This window comes from Canis aureus, chromosome 11 (assembly GCF_053574225.1).
Source record: "Canis aureus isolate CA01 chromosome 11, VMU_Caureus_v.1.0, whole genome shotgun sequence".
In the NCBI taxonomy this organism is placed as follows: domain Eukaryota; kingdom Metazoa; phylum Chordata; class Mammalia; order Carnivora; family Canidae; genus Canis; species Canis aureus.
Window position 1 is genome coordinate 1,183,843 of NC_135621.1, and position 20,765 is coordinate 1,204,607.

The following is a 20,765-nucleotide window of genomic DNA, read 5'->3' on the forward strand; positions in this document are numbered from 1 at the left end:
GTCCACATTTCATTTTGCAACCCGTGGGCTCCAATTCCTTGTCCTTAAGTATTTCTGGGGAAGCAGGGTGTTGGGCTCCTTTTCAGTGAGATGTTTCCGAAACTAACAGGCCCCAGCTGGAGCCTGAAAGGAGGCAGGTGGGGCCCATGTAGCACCCGCTGCCTCCTGCACTGCCTCCTGCACAGCCTCCTGCAGCGCCTGAGTGTCCCACAGGGTGCGCCCAAGCCAGGCCCCTCCCATGGGGCAGGCATGTGCAGTAGGCCTCCTCTGCCTGCACTAACAGGAGCCAGCCTGTGCTGGGGAGGCCTGAGGGGGACGTGGGGACGCATCTACGCTGATGAGCTGCAGCCTCCACAGGACCCTCAGGAAGTCTTCAGGGGGAAATTGGGTCTCGTTCATGCTGACAGGAGCCCCAGTCTCCTCAGGACCCGCGGTGAGGCTTTAGGAAGATGTGGGCCCGCATCCACCCTGACAGGAGCCCCTGGGCTGCCTCAGGACCAGCGGGGAGTCTTCAAGAAGATGTGGGCCCACGTCCACACTGACAGGAGCCCTGAGCCACCTCAGGACCCGCGGGGAGGTTTCAGAAAATTGTGGGCCCGCATCCTCACTGACAGGAGCCCCTCAGCAGCCTCAAGACCCACGGGGAGGCTTCAGGAAGATATGGGCCCGCATCCACGCTGACAGGAGCCCCTGAGCCACCTCAGGACCTGCGGGGAGGCTTCAGGAAGATGTGGTGCGACATCCACTCTGGCAGGAGCTCCCAGGCCCCTCAGGACATAAGTTGAGGCTTCTGGAAGCTGGGGGCCGCATTCATGGTTACAGGAGCCCTGGCCTCCTCAGAACCCTTGGTGACACTTCGGGAGGACTTGGGGCCACATCGACACAACAGGACGGTGACTTCCTCAGGACCCCCGGTGTAGACTTGGGGAAATGTGGGGATGCGACCATGGGGACAGAAGACCCCAGCCTTGTCAGGGCCTGTGTTGAGGCCTAAGAAAGATGTGGGTGCCGCATCCACACTGACAGGATTCTCCAGCCTTCTCAGAACCCACTGTGAAGGTTTGGGAAGATTATGTGCCACATCCATGCTGACAGGAGCCCCGAGCCTCCTCAGGTCTTATGGTGAGGCTTGAGGAAAATGTGGGGCCACGTCAACCCTGACAGGAACCCCATCCTCCTCAGGACCAGCACTTTGGCTTCAGGACATATGGGGCTGCGTCTATGCTGACAGGAGCCCACAGCCCCCTCAGGACCCGCGGTGAGTTTTCTAGGGGACGTGGGGTCATGTCCAGGCTGACAGGAGCCCCCAGCTTCCTGAGGACCTGCTGTGAGGCTTCCAGAGGATGTGAGACATAGTCCACAATGACAGGAGACCCGGCGTCCTCAGGACCTGCTGACTATGACTCAAGAACACGTTGGGCCATGTCCACACTCACAGGAGCCCGGCTCGCTTGGACTACCTGGAGGACTCTGGAGGAGCCATTGGGGGCCACGTCTACATCAGAAGGGACTCCTCAGAACCACAGGGTAAGTGAAAGGATAGAATGAATGGTAGGGTTAGGGGAGGGGAGGCAGTTGGTGGTTAGCCTTAGGTTATATGTTAGGTGTTAGTGATTATGCTTATGGTTACAGATTAGAAGTTAGGTGAGGCAAAAGGGTAATGGTCAGTATTTAACAGTTAGGATGGGGGTTAGGGTAAGGGACAGGATTTACTGTTAGGGTTAGGGTTAGGCTCTAGGGTTTAGGGCAGGAGGTTAGGAGTTGGGGTTAGGGTGATGGTTAGAGTTAGGGTTGGGTTTAGGTTTGCAGTTAGGGTTACGGGTTGGGGAGTGAGTTAGGGTCAGGGTTTAGTGTGAGGGGTTAGGGTTATAGTTAGGGCTAGGTTTTGAATTAGGGCGAGTGTTAGGGTTGGGATAGGGGTTAGGACTAGGGTTAGGGTTATTGCTTGGTTAGGGTTAGGGACAGGTCCGGGTCAGGGTCAGGGTACGGTTTTGGAACAGGGTAAGAGATACGTTTTGGGAGTGGGCTAGGGGTTAGTTTTAGGGTATGGGTTAGGGTAAAGTTTGGGGTATGAGATAGGATTAGTATTAGAGGGTTACGGTTAGGGTACAGGTTAAGGTCAGGAATAGGATTTGAGTACATTAAGTTAAGTTTAGGTTTAGAGGTTAGGGTTAGGGTTAGATTTAAGGTAGGGGTCAGGGTTAAGGGTTTAGAATAGGTTTAGGAGTTAGGTTGAGGTTTGGCAGGTAGGTTCAGTGAATGTGTTTTGGTCTTGGGGTTTGTGTTTGGTTTTCGATTAGTGATGGGTCTTATTTAAGGATTAGGTTAACATTAGGATTAAGTGTAGGGTTAGGGTTATGTCTGTGAATGGTTAGAGTTTGGGTCTTGGCATGTGCCTGCACTGGGACTCCTAGTATCTTGGGCAGTTTAGTTTTATGCACTCTATTTAGGTTTTGGGTTCAAAGATAGCTTGACTCCACCAAGTAAGTGGCCTCCCCAGAGAATCAAAATCCAGGCTTCTGCTGGGGTCAGAAAAGACATGGCAGGCTTCTCCGGAGCTGAGCTAAGGAGGGGATTTGTGGCTCTAAAGACTTTATTTGGATTTTTCAGTTGCCTTTCTGATTTTTTCTCTAGTGCATACATGTTTCATCAATACTACCTATTATTATTTTAGTTTTACTTGAATTCCTGTTTGTATACACAGAATGATATAGTTTCAGGTTTACCACATAGTGATTCAACCCTTGGATACAACGCCTGGTACTGGCCACAGGTGCCCTCCACTATCCCCAATCCCTGATTCCCCATCCCCATCACCTTCCTCTGGTATTTATTAGTTTATTCTCTGTGGTTAAGAGTGTGTTTTTTTGTTTGCTTCTCTCATCCCCCCTCTGCCCCTTTGCCAGTTTGTCTGGTTTCTTAAAATTTACATGTGAATGCAATTGTATGGTATTTGGTATCTTTCTCTGACTGAGTTCATTAAGCATAAGTCCTTTCCACTTCTCCCACGTCATTGTAAATGGCTTCATTTCATCGCTTCTGATGACCCAGTGATGTCGCAGTGGGTATATTTACCACATCGTCTCTGCCCATTCATCAGTCGATGGACATCTGGGCTGTATCCACAGTTTGGCTGTTGTTGATAATGCTGCTACAAACAATGGGCTGTTTGTCCCACTTGGAATCTACTAAACGACTTTTGTATCCTTGGGGTAAATACCTAGCTCTGCAATTTTGGAATCGTAGGGTAGCTCTATTTTTAACTTCTTTTTAAAATTTTTTTTATGATAGTCACAGAGAGAGAGGCAGAGACACAGGCAGAGGGAGAAGCAGGCTCCGTGCACTGTTAGTCCGACATGGGATTCGATCCTGGGTCTCCAGGATTGTGACATGGGCCAAAGGCAGGTGCCAAACCCCTGTACCACCCAGGGATCCCCTATTTTTAACTTCTCGAGGACCCCCCACAGTGTTTTCCACAGTGGCTGCACCTGTTCGCATGCCCACCAGGAGTGTAAGGGGGCTTCCTCTTCTCTATAGCCTCAACAACACCTGTTGTTTCTTCTGTTGTTAATTTTAGCCATTCTGATGGTTGTCAGGTGACATCTTATTGTGGTTTTCATTTGCATTTCCCTGATGATGGGTGACGCTGAGTGTCTTTCGATGTCTGGTGGTCATCTGGATGTCTTGTCAGAGACAAAGTCCATTAATTTCTTCTGCCCATCTGCAGTTGGATAATTTGTGTTTAGGATGCTGAGATATATATTTGCTTTACGTATTTTGCATACTAACTGTTTATTGGATGTGTTGTTTACAAGTATCTCCTTTCATTTTGTATGTTGCCTTTTAGCGTTGGTTGTTTCTTTCACTTTGCAGAAGCTTTTGAATTTGACGAAGTCCCAATAGTATTTTTGCTTTTGTTTCCCTCAACTCAGAGGCATATCTAGAAAGAAGATCCAATGGCCAATGTCAAAGACGTTGTTGCCTATCTTTTCTTCTTTGTATGGTTTTAGGCCTCACATTTAGGTCTTTCATGCATTTTGAATTTATTTTTTATATATATGGTGTAAGAAAGTGGTCCAATTTCATTCTTCTGCATGTGGCTGCCTGATTTTCCCAACACCATTTGTTCTTATCCTGGGGTCAGGGTTAGGGTTTGTTGAAGAGACTGTCTTTGTGCCATTGGATGTTCCTTGCTGCCTTGTTGTCGATTAATGGATCATAGAGTTACAGGTTTGTATCTTGCTTCGGCATTCCATTCTATTCTATTGATCTAAGCATCTCTTGTTGGGAGATTCTTGATTCCTGATTCAATTTCGTTGCTGGTTATCTATCTGTTCAAGTTTCTTAATTCTTCCTTTTTCATTTTTGCTATGTTATATATTTCCAGGAATTGATCTATTTCTTCCAGGTTCTAGGTTGCTGGCATATAATTTTTCATAATGTTCTCTTATAAACGTTTGTATTTCTCTAGTTTTGCTTGTTATTTCTCTCATCTCATTTGTGATTTTATTTGGGTCCTTTCTCATCTTTTTTTTTTTTAAAGATTTTTTTTTATTTATGGTAGTCACAGAGAGAGAGAGAGAGAGAGGCAGAGACACAGGCAGAGGGAGAAGCAGGCTCCATGCACCGGGAGCCCGATGTGGGATTCGATCCCGGGTCTCCAGGATCGCGCCCTGGGCCAAAGGCAGGCGCCAAACCGCTGCGCCACCCAGGGATCCCCTTTCTCATCTTTTTATCTTTTTTCTTTCTTAAAGATTTTATTTATGTATTCATGCAAGACACAGAGAGGCAGGGGTATAGGCAGGGGTAAAATGAGGCTCCATGCAGGGAGCCTGATATGGGACATGATTCCCCAGGACCCCGGGATCATGACCTGAGCCAAAGCAGATGCTCAACCACTGAGGCACCCAGGTGCCTTTCTGATTGAATTCCTTTGCTTGTAATGGGTCTACTCACATTTTCTATTTCTTCCTGTTTCAGTTTTGCTCGTTTGCACATTTCTAGGGATCTCTCCAATTCTTCCTGGTCTCCCAGTTTGTTTGTGTATAATCTTTCATAGTATCCCTTATAATTGTCTTATTTTCTGGTGTTGATTGTGATCACTCTTCTCTCTTTTGTGATTTTATTTATTTAGTTCTTTTCTGTTTTCTTGTTGATAAGGCTGGTTAGGGCTTGATCCATTTTCTTAGTTATTTTGAAGAACCAGTTCTTAGTTTCATTATTCCATTCTACTGTTTTGTTGTTTCTGTATTGTTTATTTATGCTCTCATCTTTATTTTTCCCTTCTTCTGTAGGCTTTAGGCTTTGTTTCCTATTCCTTTTCCAGCTCCTTTAGGTGTAGTGTTGGGTTGTGTATTGGAGTCTTCTTGTTTCTTGAGGTAGGCCTGTATTGCTATCTACTTCCCTCTAAGGACTGTCTTTGCTACATCCTAGAGGTTTGAAGAAACATGTTTTCATTTTCATTTGTTTTAAATTTCCTCTTTAATTTCCTGGTTGCTCTATTCCTTCTCTAGTAGGATGATCATAATCTCCATGAATTTTTGGATTGTCCAAATTTTTTCTTACTGTCGACTTCGAGTTTCATAGCCTCATGGTCCGAAAATGTACTGGTGTGATACCATCCTTCTTGTACCTGTTGAGGGCTGATTTGTGGTCCATGATATAATCTATTCTGGAGAGTTTCCCATGTGCACTTGAAAGGAATGTGTATTCTGCTTTCGGAAGAAATGTTCAGACTATATCTGTTGAGTCCCTGTGGTCCAGTGTGTCAAGGCTATTGTTCCCCTGTTGATTATCTGCATAGACGATCGGTCCATTGCCATAAGTGGGTGTTAAAATCCCCTGTCATTGTATTATTATAAGTGTGTTCCTGTATGTTTGTTGTTAATTGGCTTCTATATTTCGGTATTCCCATGTTGGCAGCATAAATATGTAGTTGTTTGATCTTTTTTTAAAAATAATTTTATTTTTTATTTGTGTTCAATTGACCAACATACAAAATAACACGCACTGCTCATCCTGTCAAGTGTCCCCCTCAGTGCCCGTCACTCATTCACCCCCACCCCCCTCTCTCCTCCCATTCCAGCAACCCTAGTTCTTTTCCCAGAGTTAGGAGTCTTTATGATCTCTCTCCTTTTCTGATACTTCCCAAACGTTTCTTCTCCATTCCCTTATATTCCCTTTCAGTATTCTTTATATTCTCCAAAGGAATGAGAACATACACTGTTTGTCCTTCACCGACTGACTTACTTCACTCAGCATAATACCCTCCAGTTCCATTCACGTTGAAGCAAATGTTGGGTATTTGTCGTTTCTAATGTCTCAGTAATATTCCATTATATACATAAGTCACATCATCTTTATCCATTCATTTTTTGATGGACACCGAGGCTCCTGCCACAGTTGGCTATTGTGGACATTCTGCTATAAACATCAGCGTTCAGGTGTCCCGGCGTTTCATTGCATCTGAATCTTTGGGGTAAATCCCCAACAGTGCAATTGCTGAGTCGTCAGGCAGCTTTATTTTTAACTCTTTGAGGAATCTCCACACAGTTTGCCAGAGTGACTGCACCAGTTCACATTCCCACCAGCAGTGTAAGAGTCTTCCCTTTTCTCCGCATCCTCTCCAACATTTGTGGTTTCCTGCCTTGTTAATTTTCCCCATTCTCACTGGTGTGAGGTGGTATCTCATTGTGGTTTTGATTTGTATATCCCTAAGGGCAAGTGATGCAGACCATGTTTTCATGTGCATGTTGGCCATGTCAATGTCTTCCTCTGTGAGATTTCTCTTCATGTCTTTGCCCATTTCATGATTGGATTGTTTGTATCTTTGGTGTTGATTTTAAGAATTTCTTTATAGATCTTGGAAACTAGCCCTTTATCTAAAACGTCTTTTGCATATATCTTCTCCCATGCTGTAGGTTGTCTTTTAGTTTTGTTGACTGTATCCTTTGCTGTGCCAAAGCTTCTTATCTAGATGTAGTCACAATAGTTCATTTTTGCTTTTGTTTCTTTTGCCTTCATGGATGTACCTTGCAAGAAGTTGCTGTGGCCAAGTTTAAAACGGGTGTTGCCTGTGTTCTCCTCTATGATTTTGATGGACTCTTGTCTCACATTTAGATCTTTCATCCATTTTGAGTTTATCTTTGTTTATGGTGAAAGAGAGTGGTCTAGTTTCATTCTTCTGAAGGTGGATGTCCAATTTTCCAGCACCATCTATTGAAGAGACTGTCTTTCTTCCAATGGATAGTCTTTCCTCCTTTATTGAATATTTCTTGACCATAAAGTTCAAGGTCCACTTCTGGGATCTCTATTCTGTTCCATTGATCTATGTGTGTTTTTCTGCCAGTACCACACTGTCTTGATGACCACAGCTTTGTAGTACAACCTGAAATCTGGCATGTGATGCCCCCAGATATGGTTTTCTTTTTAAAAATTCCCCTGGCTTGGGATCCCTGGGTGGCGCAGCGGTTTGGCGCCTGCCTTTGGCCCAGGGCGCCATCTTGGAGACCCGGTTTCAAGTCCCACATAGGGCTCCCGGTGCATGGAGCCTACTTCTCTCTTTGCCTGTGTCTTTGCTTCTCTCTCTCTCCGTGTGTGACTATCATAAATAAATAAAAATTAAAAATAAAATAAAATAAACTTCCCCTGGCTTTTCGGGGTCTTTTCTGATTCCACACAAATCTTAAAATAATTTGTTCTAACTCTCTGAAGAAAGTCCATGGTACTTTGATAGGGATTGCATTAAACGTGTACATTGCCTGGGTAACATTGACATTTTTACAATATTAATTCTGCCAATCCATGAGCATGTAATATTTTCCATCTCTTTGTGTCTTCCTCAATTTCTTTCAGAAGTTTTCTATAGTTTTTAGGTATAGATCATTTATCTCCTTGGTTAGGTTTAATCCTAGGTATCTTATGCTTTTGGGTGCAATTGTAAATGAAATTGACTCCTTAATTTCTCTTTTTTCAGTCTCATTGTTAGTATATAGAAATGCCATTGATTTCTGGGCATTGATTTTGTATCCTGCCTTGCTACCAAATTGCTGTATGAGTTCTAGCAATCTTCACGGGGAGGGTTTTGGGTTTTCTAGGTAGAGTATCATGTCATTGGTGAAGAGGGAGAGTTTGACTTCTTCTTTGCCAATTTGAATGCCTTTAATGTCTTTTTGTTGTCTGATTGCTGAGGCTAGGACTTCCAATACTATGTTGAATAGCACTGGTGAGAGTGGACATCCCTGTCTTGTTCCTGATCTTAGGGGAAAGGCTCCCAGTGCTGCCCAATTGAGAATGATATTTGCTGTGGGCTTTTCCTACATGGCTTTTAAGATGTCGAGGATTGTTCCCTCTATCCATACCCTCTGAAGTGTTTTGATCAGGAATGGATGCTCTATTTTGTCAAATGCTTTCTCTGCATCTAATGAGAGGATCATATGGTTCTTGGTTTTTCTCTTGCTGATATGATGAATCACATTGATTGTTTTATGAGTGTTGAACCAGCCTTGTGTCCCGTGGATAAATCCTACTTGGTCATGGTGAATAATATTCTTAATGTATTGTTGGATCCTATTGGCTTTATCTTGTTGAGAATTTTTGCATCCATGTTCATCAGGGATATTGGTCTGTATTCTCCTTTTTGGTGGGGTCTTTGTCTGGTTTTGGAATTAAGGTGATGCTGGCTTCATAGAACGAATTTGGAAGTACTCCATCTCTTTCTATCTTTCCAAACAGCTTTAGTAGGATAGGTATAGTTTCTTCTTTAAACGTTTGATAGATTTCCCCTGGGAAGCCATCTGGTCCTGGCCTTTTGTGACTTGGGAGTTTTTTGATGACTGCTTCAATTTCCTCCCTGGGTATTGGCCTGTTTAGGTTTTCTATTTCTTCTTGTTCCAGTTTTGGTAGTTTGTGGCTTTCCAGGAATGCCTCCATTTCTTCTAGATTTCCTAATTTATTTCCATATAGCTGTTCATAATATGTTTTTAAAATCGTTTGTATTTCCTTGGTGTTTGTAGTGGTCTCTCCTTTCTCATTCATGATTTTATTTTATTTTTTTCATTCATGATTTTATTAATTTGAGTTTTCTCTCTCTTTTAATAAGACAGGCTAATGGTTTATGTATGCTATTAATTCTTTCAAAGAACCAACTCCTGGTTTTGTTTATCTATTCCACATTTCTTGTGGTCTCAATTTCCTTGAGGTCTGCTCAAATTTTAATTAAATCTCTTATTCTCTTGAGCATAGGATCTAGCTGCTGTTTTTTTCTCTAGCTCCATTATGAGTAAGGTTAGCTTTTGTATTTGAGTTCTTTCCAGTTTTTGAATGGATGCTTGTATTGTGATGTATTTCCCCCTTAGGACTGCTTTTGCTGCATGCAAAAGATTTTGAACGTTTGTATCTTCATTCCAATTAGTTTCCATGAATCTTTTTAATTCTTCCTCAATTGCCTGGTTGACCCTTTCATCTTTTAGCAGGATGGTCCTTAACCTCCATGTGTTTGAAGTCCTTCCAAACTTCTTGTTGTGATTTAGTTCTACTTTCAAGGCATTATGGTCTGAGAATATGCAGGGGACGATCTGAATCTTTTGGTATCGGTTCAGACCCTATTTGTGACCCAGTATGTGGTCTATTCAGGAGAAAGTTCCATGTGCACTTGAGAAGAATGTTTATTCAGTTCAGTTTAGATATAAAGTTCTGTAGATATCTGTGAAATCTATCTGCTCCAGTGTATCATTGTAAGCTCTCGTTTCTTTGGAGATGTTGTGCTTAGAAGACCTATCGAGGGTAGAAAGACCTAGATTGATGTCACCAGTATTTCTTCACTTTCGTTATTAATTAGTTTAAATATTTGGTAGCTCCGATATTTGGGGAGTATATATTGAGGATTGTTAAGTCCTCTTGTTGGATAGATCCTTTAAGTATGATTTAGTGTCCATCTTCATCTCTCACTATAGTCTTCGGGGTAAATTTTAGTTTTTCTGATATAAGGATAGCTACCCCTGCTTTCTTTTGAGGACCATTTGAAAGGTAAATTGTTCTCCAACCCATTATTTTCAAATTGTAGGTGTCCTTCTGTCTAATATGAGTCTCTTGAGGGAGGAAATAGTTGGGTCCTGCTTTTTTATCCAGTCTGAAACCCTGCGCCTTTGAGGGGGTTATTAAGCCCGTTCACGTTCAGAGTTACTATCAACAGATATGAGTTTAGTGTCATCATATCTATTCAGTCCTTGTTTTGTGGATTGTTCCACTGAACTTCTTTTTAAAGGGGAATTTTAAGAGTCCCCCTTAAAATTTCTTGCAGAGCTGGTTTGGAGTTCACATATTCTTTCAGTTCCTGCCTGTCTTGGAAGCTCTTTATCTCTCCTTCCATTTTGAATGAGAGCCTTGCTGGATAAAGTATTCTTGGTTGCATGTTCTTCTCATGGAGGACCCTGAATATATCCGGCCAGCCCTTTCTGGCCTGCCAGGTTGCTGTGGAGACGTCTGCTGTTACCCTAATGCTCCTCCCCATAAAGGTCAGGATTTTCTTGTCTCTTGCTGCTTTAAGGATCTTCTCTTTATCTTTGGAATTTGCAAGCTTCACTAATAAATGTCGAGGTGTTGGACGGTTTTTATTGATTTTAGGGGGGGGCGATCTCTCTATTTCCTGGATCTGAATGCCTGTTTCCCTTCCCAGATTAGGAAAGTTTTCAGCTAGGAGTTGTTCAAATACATATTCTGGCCCTCTATCCCTTTTGGCGCCATCTGGAACCGCATTTACACATAGGTTTTTCTTCCTCAGACTGTCGTTTATTTCCTTTAATCTGTCTTCCTGGTCTTTTAATTGTCTGTCTCTTTTTTCCTCAGTTTCCCTCTTTGCCATCAACTCGTCTTTTATGTCACTCACTCGTTCTTCCACCTCGTTAACCCTCATCTTTAGGACTTCTGGTTTCTATTGCATCTCATTCAATTGACTTTTAAATTTTGGCCTGATTGGATCTAAATTCTGCAGTCATGAAGTCTCTTGAGTCCTTTATGTTTTTTTCTAGAGCCACCAGTAGCTGTATAATAGTGCTTCTGAATTTGTTTTCTGACGTTGAATTGTAATCCTGATTTGTAACTCTGTTGGAGAGAGGACTGTTTCTTTCTTTTGGGTTGAGCTTTTCTTTGTAGTCATTTTGCTCAAAGCAGAGTGGCCAGAAACAAGTGTATTGGGAATAAGAGAAAAAGAGAGGATAGAAAAAAGGAAAGAGAAGAGAAAAAGAAAAAAGGAAAAAGGACTAAAAAAAGCAAAAAAAGAGAATAAAAGGAGAAAGAAAAAGAAAGAACGGGGGAGAAAAAGGGTGGGGGAAGCAATCAGAAATAAATAAAACATGGGGGAGTATCTTCTGATTTTGTATACTTTAAGTCCCTTGACTTCCCCTGGAACTTGTCTGTCTAGATGGTCTTCTGGGGGAAGGGCCTGTTGTGCTGATCTTCAGGTGTTAGCCCTTGGGAGAGCTCCTCTCCCTCTGCCAGGTGAAGCGCTCAATGGGGGTAGTTTACCCCATGAAGCCCAAGGAGAAACAACCCCAGTGGCAGTGGCCAGGTCTAAAAACTGGTATTGAGCCCCCACAGTAACTCCAGAACAGTCCATCTGCAGGGCCTGGAGGCTCCAGGGTGAGGCTGCTGATCTGCTGAGCTCTTGGCAGGAGCGTCATTGCTGTCCTGGGCCCTCCGGGCCTCTGCCTGTCCTGGGGGAGGCCGAATCCTGGGCTGTGTCATGGCGCTCTGTGCTCCGGGGCCTGTGCTGTTGGATTCTCGCTCCCAGCCGTGCAGCCACCTCTCCACGGAGCTGCCGCCCTAGCCCCTCTGAGCTGCTGTAGGAGCTGCGCAGCCCCCTCACATGGAGCCTCTTCCTCTGCCCTAGGTGCTGCCACCTAGCTGCTCCCAGGGACCCGCAGCCCCCTCCACACACAGCCGCCACCTGAGCCCCTCAGAGCTGCTCCTGAGGCAATGCATGTGCCCTGCAGCCCTTAGGGAGCTCGGTTCACTCTCTTGGGTGTGCAGGTGTCTGTTAGTTTCCCATGGACCCCGAGGGTATCCCCACCCTCCTGGAGTCCTGCTCTGAATCCCTGCGGGCGCCATTCCACCCTGGAAGATTGGTGCAGCTCCTGCATCTCTGGGACAGAGCTCTCCTGACCGTGGGGCATTCGCCCTGGCCTTAGCCCGGCTCCTCGGGGGCCTCTCCCCCTAGGATGCCTTTTGTTTCTTTACTCCTTTTTTGGTCTTCCTACCTTGATAGAAGCGTGAACTTTTCTCTCTGTACCATTCCAGCTGATATATGTTTAAATCTCAGGTCGAATTCCTAGATTTTCAGGATGATTTGAAGGTTATCTAGGTAATTTCGTGGGGACAGGTGACTTGGGGACTCTTCTCTTCCGCCATCTTGCCCTTCTTCCTCTATGTTGCCTTTTAGGTTTGGTTGTTTCCTTCACTGTGCAGAAGCTTTTCAATTTGATGAAGTCCCAATAGCATTTTTGCTTTTCTTTCCCTCACCTCAGAGGCATATCTAGAAACAAGATCCAATGGCCTATGTCATAGATGTTGCTGCCTATCTTTTCTTCTTTGTATGGTTTCAGGTCTCACATTTAGGTCTTTCATCCATTTTGAATTTATTTTTTATATAGATGGTGTAAGAAAGTGGTCCAGTTTCATTCTTCTGCATGTGGCTGCCTGGTTTTCCCAACACCATTTGTTCTTATCCTGGGGTCAGGTTTAGGGTTTCTTGAAGAGACTGTCTTTGTGCCATTGGATATTCCTTCCTGCCTTGTTGTCCATTAATGGATCATAGATACATGTTTGTATCTTGTTTTGGCTTTCCATTCTGTTCTCTTGATCTAAGCATCTCCTGTTGGGAGATCCCTGATTGCTGATTCAATTTCTTTGCTGGTTATCGGTCTTTTCAAGTTTCTTATTTATTTATTTTTCATTTTTGCTATGTTATATATTTCCTGGAATTGATCTATTTCTTCCAGGTTCTAGGTTGCTGGCATATAATTTTTCATCATATTCTCTTATTATCGTTTGTATTTCTTTAGTGTTGGTTGTTATTTCTCTTTTCTCATTTGTGATTTTATTTCAGTAATTTCTCATCTTTTTATCTTTTCCCTTTTTAAAATATTTTATTTATATATTCATGAGAGACTCAGAGAGGCAGAGGTATAGGCAGAGGGAAAATGAGGCTCCATGCGGGGAGCCTGATGTGGGACTTGATTCCCCAGGACCCCGGGATCATGACCTGTGCCAAAGCAGATGCTCAACCATTGAGGCACCCAGGTGCCTTGCTGATTCAATTCCTCTGCTAGTTATGGGTCTGTTCACATTTTCTATTTTTTCCTATTTCAGTTTTTCTCTTTTGCACATTTCTAGGGATTTGTCCATTTATTCCAGGTCTCCCAGTTTGTTAATATATATTCTTTCATAGTATTCCCTTATAATTGTCTTATTTTTCTGGTGTTGATTGTGATCACTCTTCTCTCATTTGTGATTTTATTTATTTAGATCTTTTCTCTTTTCTCATTCGTAAGGCTGGATAAGGCTTGATTCCATTTATTAATTATTTTGAAGAACCAGCTCTTAGTTTCGTTATTCCATTCTACTGTTTTTTTAATTTCTGTATTGTTTGTTTCTGCTCTCATCTTTATTTTTCCCTCTTCTGTAGGCTTTAGGCTTTGTTTGCTATTCCTTTTCCAGCTCCTTTAGGTGTAGGGATAGGTTGTGTATTAGAGACTTCTTGTTTCTTGAGGTAGGCCTGTATTGCTATGTACTTCCCTCTTTGGACTGCCCTTTCTACATCCCAGTGGTTTGGGGAAACATGTTTTCATTTTCATTTGTTTTAAATTTCCTCTTTAATTTCCTGTTTGCTCCATTCATTCTCTAGTAGGATGTTCATAATCTTCACGTATTATTGGATTGTCCAAATTTTTTCTTACTGTTGACTTCGAGTTTCATAGAGTCGTGGTCTGAAAAGGTACAGGGTGTGATATCAACCTTCTTGTTCCTGTTGTACCTGTTGAGGGCTGATTTGTGGCCCATGATATGATCTGTTCTGGAGAATGTCCCATGTTCACTTGAAAGGAATGTGTATTCTGCTTTAGGAAGAAATGTCCAGACTATATCTGTTGATTCCCTGTGGTCCAGCGTGTCAAGGCTATTTTCCCCTGTTGATTTTGTGCATAGACAATCAGTCCATTTCCATAAGTGGGTGTTGAAATCCCCTGTCAGTGTATTATTATCAGTGTGTTCCTGTATGTTTGTTGTTAATTGGTTTCCATATTTAGGTACTCCCATGTTGGCAGCATAAATATTTAGTTCTTTGATCCTGATAGAGAGTCTTTTTAATTATGAAATAATGTCCTTCTTCATCTCTTCTTACAGTATTTATTCTTTCTTTTTTGAGATTTAAATATTTTATTTATTTATTTTTGAGAGATACAAAGAGAAGCAGAGGCAGAAACATAGGCAGAAGGAGAGACAGGCTCCCCAAAGGGATGCCAATATGGGACTCAATCCTGGGATCCCAGGATCACACCCTGAGCCGAAGGCAGATGCTCAAGCACTGAGCCACAAGGTGTCCCCCAGGGTTTGGTTTCAAATCTAGTTAGTCTGATATAAGTATGAGTTCTCCAGCTTTCTTTTCATAACCATTAGCGTGATAGATGATTTTCCATCCCCTGACTTTCAATCTCCTGGTTTCTATAGGTCTAACGTGAGCATCTAGTAGGCAGCATACTGATGGATCTTGTTCTTTTAATAACGATTTTATATTTGAGAGCATAAGAGAGAGAGAGAGAGAGAGAGAGGCAGAAAATTAGGCAGAGAGAGAAGCATGCTCCCCACTATTAGCACACTATGGGACTCAATCCCAGACTCCAGGATCACACCCGGAGTCAAAGGCAGAGGCTCAACACCTGAGCCACCCAGGCATCCCAGATCCTGTTTTTTAAGGCACTCTGATACCCTCTATCTTTTGATTGGAGCATTTAGTCTATCAGCATTCAGAGTGATTATTGAAAGATATGAACTTACTGCCTTTGTGTTACCTGTAGAGTTGGTGTTTCCAGTGACGTTCTCTGGTCCTTTCTAGTCTTTGTTGCTTTTGGTCTCTTTTTTTCCCCCACTAGAAGAGTCCCTCTTAAAATTCCTTATTGGATTGGTTAAGTGGTCATGAACTCCTTTATATTTTGCCTGTCTGGGAAATCTTTATATCTCCTTCTATCCTGAATGACACCCTTGCTGAAGAAAGAATTTATAAAAATTAGACTCTTATAAAAAGAAATTTAAAAACATAAAATAAATTTTTGGTGTTATGATTGAAGAAAATGGCATTTAGGAGGAAAACCAGAAGCTGAAAGGGAGGAGGACAGATTTCACCCTCCGTAGCCTTCACAGGGACCTGGTGTCCTTTCCTAGGAGGGCCCCCCCTCCATAGGATGCTTCCTGCTCCTCTGCGCTCCTTGTTGGAACCCAGCAGGCACATCTCTGTACCTCTGACACCTCTGTCGTCGTGGTTTATAACATCTTCCATGTATCCTTTTGGGGACCACAGCGTCGTGTATGGAATCATTTGGCTGCTGTTTGACATTGGGGGGATTCTGATTTTTGTTGGTTTTGGGGTGTGTGTGTGTCTATCACATGCAGCTATCACGTGCAGCTATCGGATCCTCCGGCTGGGTCACCCAAATGCCAAAATGGTGGGCACAACATCATTTCTGGTGCTGGAGCTGGGTGGCTACTGGGGTCTCCTACCGACCCTGTGCTGGCTCATGCAATGACTTTCCACTGGAGTGTCTGCTGAGATGGAAGTTCCGGCTTGACCACATTCCTAGGTCCTGCAGTGGGTCCTGCCAAGCACCATGTGCTTCTCTTCTCCCTGATGTCTCTCCAGCAGGGAGCCAGACCTCAGGGCCGCTCTGGGGGGTGCTCCTGAGGAGGCGGGTGCACATGGAGGGGAGCCCTGGGGCTGCCTGTGTGTGGGAGTCGGGGTGGGGATGGGGATGGGGTTCCTCAGACCCTGTGCTGCCTGGCCTTCAGGCTGAGTCCCATCCTCACCGAGCTCCTACTCACTCGGGCAAGGAGGGTGCCCTCCACACGGTGGTGTGAGAGATCCAGCACCGTAAGGTGTGCACGCTGAGTCCACCTGGTGCAGGTGGCCCAGGTGCATGAGCTGCAAGTGTGGGACCCAGGAAATTTAACAAAAATCTCCTACCCCTGAGCAAGCAGAGCAGGACTGATTCCATTTTGTGCTACACCCGCCAACTCCCCTATGACCCCCTCATCACCTGATTATGGCTTAAGGTGCTGCCCCACCCTAGTCAGATTGCTGGGCACACCCTAATCAGAAATCAGCTCATAACAGTGAACCCCGCTTTGTGCCCACCAAATCTGTGCACCGATTCTGACCAAAGTAATAGACCAGCTCAAGTGGATACTATACGGTAGGGTGCAATTCAATCGGCCACCTGCGTGTGAACTGACATGACTGTGCAAATTTCTGCATATCCCATGGTCCACTGGCCCCTATAAAGCTGATATGCCTCTTAGTCTCAGGGTCCAAGTCCCTGCTCCGCTGTGTCAGGTGCACTTGGACACAAGCTCCAGTTTGTAAAGAAAGCCTTGGGAGTTTGCATCGGTGTTGGCTCCTCAGTGGTTTCTCGGTTTCACAATCTTGGGCACAACACAAGGGACTACTGTCCTGACATCCCTTCTAGGGCCATGCTGACTGCCCTGCAGGCCCTCTCTGCCCCAGGCTCACAGGCAAGGGGATGTGGGGAGGGGAGGAAGTGCCCCGTACCTGGCCAGCCACGACCTCCTGGACAGAGGGAGCACAGACATCCGGGTCGCTTTGCACAGACCCTGGTGACCTGAGGCTTCTTGGCTGTCACTCTGTCCCAGGCCCTCCTGGCTCGTGGGGCACAGCCTGAGTCCCAGTAAAGTCCGTTGGGTCCTGAACCCGGCATCTGGCTACCTGTGGAAGGCACGTGGGGACGTCAGCTGGGTGTTCCTGGTGGCGCGCCTGCAGGGGCTGGTGGGGCCAAGGTGGTACCCCCTCCTCCTCTCTTGGTGTCTTTCCATGCCCCGTGAACAGTGTTCTGGGAGACACAGAAACGGGCTGGCTGTGCATTTTCGTATTGACTTTCTACAGTAAACAGGCTCAGAGTCGAGGGTGCACACCTTCCCCTGGGGAGGGAGACCTTTCTGTCCTTTAGGGGAGGGCAAGAATGACATGTGTTGGCGGGCGGGTGCTGGAGTCCCCCACCTGGGAGCAGGTGTGGACTCTGGGTGGGGGCGTGTGTCCTGAGATTTCAGTCTGAGAGACAGTTCAGAGGACAGCAGAGCTGACCTGGACCTGCACCTCATGGGCTTATGTGCTGGGCCCCGCAGGGCAGCTGGACCCCGGCCTTGGGATCCCTGGGGCCCCAGCACCTGGAGGAGCCTGCCTCCTTGTGTGGGTGCAGGTGGGGCCCACCATCCTACCCCAGGGCCCAGGAGTCAACATCCAGCTGTGAGAGGGCTCCCTCAGTCCGGGGCCAGAATCCAGGGCTGGCCAGGGCCATGTGGGTTGGATCCCATTAGTCTTTGTGTTGGGCCTAGGGTGAGGGCTCAAATCACCCCAGCCCTCACAGAGCCCAGGGCCAGGCCAGTCCAGATCCCCATGAGTTAAGGGCTGGTGTCCTGTGCAGGGTATGCCACCCTCAATGAGGGACAGTGGGCGGAGGCAGGGCACAGTGGGTCCTCTGCACCACTCACCTGCACCCACCCTGTTGGGGGCTCCCTGTCTTCCCTCCTCCCTGCAACCCATGGGTACTCTATGGGACACCCGGGCTTCTGATGGGATCAGGGTATCCAGAGAACCCCAGGGAGGCTGAGCATGTCCCACAGGGGGCACCTGCACTGGGTCCTTGCTGGGGGTCAATGGTGTGGTGGTAGATGGTGTGGGGGCAGGGGTATGATGGTGGTGGAGAGTGGGGAATGGTGTAGGGGTGATGGAGTTGGGGTATGGTGTGAGTGGGAATTGTGTGGGGCTGCGTGGTTTTGATGGGGATGGAGTCTGTGGGATGCCATTGGGGATGATGATGTAGGCAGATGGAGTGGGAGTGGGGAATGATGGGTATGTCGTGGGGGGCCTGTGGAAAAAGGGCATCTCCTTCCTCTAAGATGCACAAGGAGACATCTACAGTTAAAGGCGACTAGTCTGGGGTTTGCAGTGACACCTGCCCCTGGGGCACCGTGTGGTCAGTGCAGGGCCCTGGCTGGACTGGGGGCGTTATCTGGGGGTCATTATACTATGTATGTTTTCAAATTGCAAATTGTCTCAAATGAAATGCAAAGAATTTAGAAATATATAAAGCACCGAGAGTGGGTGTCACCCTGACCCGTCCGACCCTCATGGGATCAATGTATGTCCTGCTCCAGCCGCGGCCATGCTGCCTGGCCCCCAGGTCCGGTTCCTGCCCCCCACGACCCCCACCCCATCCCCTGCTTCTCAGGCGGCCGTCCCTCTCCCCTTTGGCATTCAGCTCCCATGGCAACCCCTGGAGGCCCCATCCTACTGGCCTCCTCATCCCCGAGGCACTGGGAGTGTGGGCACTGGAGTCATCCCCAGCATCCTACCATGGAACAGTGTGTTGTTGGCTGCTATTGCTCCCCCCGGCCTCAGAAACCCGTTTTCCCTACCCAGAAGGCCCCGGGCCTCCCTCGGGGCCCTGAAGCCCCCTGGCCCAGCAGCCTCACCCGACCCCCTAGCCATCCCAAAATACGGTGTGGCTGCCGAATGTCCTGTTGACGTCCAAGTCTACCTGGGTGATGTCCCTGGCGGAGACCAGGACCTCCTCCTTCATTTCCTGTGGGAAAACTGGGGAGGAGGAGTAGGCATCAGGGACACAGACCCCCACCTGTCACGAGCTGCCATGCTGGGCAGGGAGCCCTGGGGCCACCATGGGAGTGTGTCCTGCCGAAACCTCCTTCCTTCCCCTGGGAGCCCGGGCATGGCGGGAGTTCCCACCATGCCCGTAGGACCTGTGTGAGGGCCTGTGCCCAGCTGTTGTGGGCGAGGAGGTGACTGAGGGTCAGCATGGGTGGGAGGGGATAAGGGTTCAGCCCAGGTGGGAGGGGACATGGGGATGTTGTGCCCAAGATTGCAAATCCGAGAAACCACTATGGAGCTGACACTGATGCAAACAGACAAGGGTTAATTTCCAAACTCGAGCCTGCGTCCAAGTACACCCGACACAGCGGAGCAGGGACTTGGACCACGAGGTGGGTTTTTGCTTAGTTTTAAGGGCTTGTATCGGGGACCTCCAGAAGGGCTGGAGTAATTCCTCAAGTTCTGTTTACATTTTGATATGGGGCCTTCAAAGGTATTGACCTCTGTTCCCATTATAATAGGCCCCTCCATCCCTTGGCGTGGGCTCAGTTCTTATTCTATTGTGGGGGTTTCTAGGACATGAAGCTGTAAACTTTTGTTTTTTTCCTGTAACTGAAGTAATGTAAATTTCATCTCTTCTTCACAGGGGCCTGGGATGGCTGGACGTGTTCGAATGCTGAACTTAAAGCGGAAAGGCCTTCATTTTCTCAGCCTCCTTGCATCCCATCCCATCCTATCTAACTCCTTTCCCCTTCCCCGGACCTCCTGAGAGAGCAATTGCAAATGACCTCAGTGTGGCAGCGTGTGTTGGACAGGACCAGGGATTTGGGATCAGGAAGACCTGGGTTGCGTGCACCCCGGCTGTGCAGCGGTATTCGATGCTGCAGACTCTTATTCCCTAAGGCTATCTTGACAACTGACTTTTACATAGAAAAGCTGTCCTTTATGTTTAAAAGATGAGGAGTGAGTCAAAGCCTTTTTTCTCTGCCCATCTGATTGCTCAGATTCCAATCTGAGATGTATTTCCTGTTAATAAGGATAATTTACTATCCATAGTACTATGGTTAAAATATTCTGACACAAGTAATTCAGAGGGATGAGGGTTTCTCGTCTCTTTCTTCCCAGCTCAGTCACTCCTCAGGAAATGCATCTTTATGGATTTGGAAAGAACTGAGAGACATTATTACCAATGGTTCTATTATTATGTGAAGGATTCTTCCCTGAGATTCTTCCCCTGTTTCAACTGACACTGAAACACTGAACTCTTTTGAAGACAAAAGTCAAGGAAATAATTGTTATGCATTGCTAATTTTAATTGCACTTGCAATATGGTGTCTACTATACTAAAAGTATTTTTATCTGATTTTTGCTATTTATTATCCTTTCCTGCTTTTGAGGTTAGGGAGGCATTATACGTGTTCATAAGTGTTTTTATTTCCTTCTGATCTAAAATTTTTACTTTGTTTCCATCAAAGGAACTCTTTAAGAATAAGGCAACAGTTAATTAAACTATTCTTAAAATGTCTTCACACTTGGAGCCTGATTCATTTAAGTCAATTTTCAAAATAAATCTTATTTATTAGGAAAAAAACAAAGATATATAGGGAAATTGAGAAGATAGTACAGAGCATTCGCATGCACTTGCACTCAATTTCTCCAATTATTGATATCTTATATTAGTACAGTACAAATGTTAGCTAATGAATCAATATTAAAATAGTCGCATTAACCAAAGACCATACTTTATTCAGATTTCCTTAGTTTTTGCTAAGTTACCATCCCTCTTATCACATTCCATTTGTCCTCCTGTTTTCTTAGGCTCCTCTGGATTGTGACAGTCTTTCAGCCTTTCCTTGTTGTTGCACTGGAACACTTTGAG

The 20,765-nt window shown here is 45.6% G+C and overlaps 1 long non-coding RNA gene across 1 annotated transcript; it reads left to right on the plus strand.

The window, feature by feature from the left end:
- Positions 1–1,315: 1,315 nt before the first annotated feature.
- LOC144322916 (uncharacterized) lies at positions 1,316–20,411 on the plus strand. The gene is made up of 2 exons (XR_013388501.1): positions 1,316–1,527; positions 19,533–20,411. It is a non-coding gene; the product is annotated as an uncharacterized LOC144322916 (long non-coding RNA).
- Positions 20,412–20,765: the final 354 nt, after the last annotated feature.